Source organism: Spinacia oleracea, chromosome 5 (assembly GCF_020520425.1).
Source record: "Spinacia oleracea cultivar Varoflay chromosome 5, BTI_SOV_V1, whole genome shotgun sequence".
In the NCBI taxonomy this organism is placed as follows: Eukaryota; Viridiplantae; Streptophyta; class Magnoliopsida; order Caryophyllales; family Amaranthaceae; genus Spinacia; species Spinacia oleracea.
Window position 1 is genome coordinate 122,303,216 of NC_079491.1, and position 2,001 is coordinate 122,305,216.

The window sequence follows — 2,001 nt, forward strand, 5'->3', positions numbered from 1 at the left end:
TTTTGGAGTTTAATAGCTTATGATTGATAGTTGCCTTGTAATTCCCAAGAGGGAGTTACGGCGGGTAATGTCCCGACCAAATTAGGTTAATTCCGCTGCTAATTATGATTAAATAATTGAATTAGAGGTCGGGGCGTTACACCATACCAGCGATCTGACTTCGTTCGATCCTGAACCTGAACGGACCTTTCGTAGACGGCGTAGATTCGTTGAACAGTTGAGGGACTATTCTGACTCTGAATCCGACTATCTGATTAGCAATCTATTCCATAAATATTCAGAGATGGGTGACCAAGCACCACCGCCGCCACCCCCACTTGTGCCAAGGCTTATAGACTATTCTAAACCAAGTTTGTCTGTGCTTCCCAAGGCAATCATGCTTTCCATTGCGGTCGAGAATTTCAAGATCGAACCCCAGCAGATAAACATGATCGAGAGACACCAATTCGATGGGGAAAAGGGTGAAGATCCTAATCTCCATATTCAGTCTTTCATTCAGTATTGTGCCACCATTAAGCAGAAGAATTTAACACCGGAGCAGACTATGGAGATACTCTTTCCATTTTCATTGAGTGGGAAGGCAAGGCTATGGATTAACAGTTTCAACCGCACAGCTATGAAAATCACCGATTGGAATTCCTTGGCCCTTGCGTTCTATGTTAAATATTTCCCACCTGAGAAGACAGCTCGTCTGAGGGGTCAGATACTAGGTATCTCTCAACAAGCATATGAGAGTTTGTTCGAAGTTTGGGAGAGATTCAAGGACTTGCAAAGAGAGTGCCCGCACCATGGTTTGGATGACTGGTTCCTGGTTCAGCAATTCTATAATGGTCTGGGTAATGAGTCTAGGTGTCTTTTGGATTCAGCTGCCAGTGGGAGATTTATGCAACTGGAGGTGCCTAGAGCTTTAGAGGTGATTGAGGAGATGGCCATCCATAGTGCCCAATATGGGAATCCTAGAGGTTTTGCCGATCGGGGTGTTAAGCATGAGATGAATTCTATTGAACAGCTTACTGCTCAGCTAACTGCCCTACATCACAAGCTAGATAATATACAAATCGCATCCTCCCAATCCACCCAACATGCTAGTGTCGCTGCAATGAGTGCCCAATCTGCCAATGTCTGTAATAGTTGTGGGATGCAAGGCCATTATGCACAAGAATGTCGGAACTCTATCGAACAATGCAATGCATTCCAGTCCTACAAGCAGAACAATCCGTACTCCAACTCTTACAATGAGGGGTATAAAAACAACCCCCTACTATCATATAGGAGTACTAATGTCCATAACCCCCATCAGATTCAACACCCTCCACCACCACAACAACAGTATCAACCGCCACCACAACAGTCATACCAACCGCGGAGTATACAACCCGCAGCCTAGTGGACCACCTGGTTTTCCTCCACACCTCAACCCACACAGCCTGATCCCATGCTAGTAGAGATGAGGAATATGATGTTGGAATTGCAGAGGTCTCTGAGCGAAAAGGATGCCAAAATCGATGCCCTCACTGCTCATAACAAGATCATGGATAAGCAGTTGGCACAAATGGCTACTACTCTTGCGGAGAGACCCAAAGGTCAACTCCCTTCACAGCCTGTGACCAGAGAGTCTGTAAATGCTGTCACTTTGCGGAATGGATATGAGTATGATGGGCCGCCTATGACTATTGAAGAAGAGGTTGGAGTACCTGTCAGTGGTGCTGTGCCAGAGGAAAGTGAGAAGGTGGTCAAGGAGAAGGAGGCTAGCACAAGGGTTGAGAAGAAAGTTGAGATACAAGTTCCACCTATCAAACTTCCCTTCCCTCACCGTCAGCTAAAGAACAAGCTAGACAAGCAGTTTGGTAAGTTCTTAGAAGTGGTAAAGAATCTGCAGGTAACGGTCCCTTTCACTGAATTAATTGCTCAAGTACCTGCATATGCTAAATACATAAAAGACATCTTGACTAGGAAGAGAGCATTTAGTGAGGTGGAGACTGTTGCATTTACTGAAGAGTG

General features: G+C 45.3%; 1 pseudogene; it reads right to left on the minus strand.

The window, feature by feature from the left end:
* Positions 1–695: 695 nt before the first annotated feature.
* Positions 696–795, minus strand: LOC130462175 (uncharacterized; annotated as a pseudogene).
* Positions 796–2,001: the final 1,206 nt, after the last annotated feature.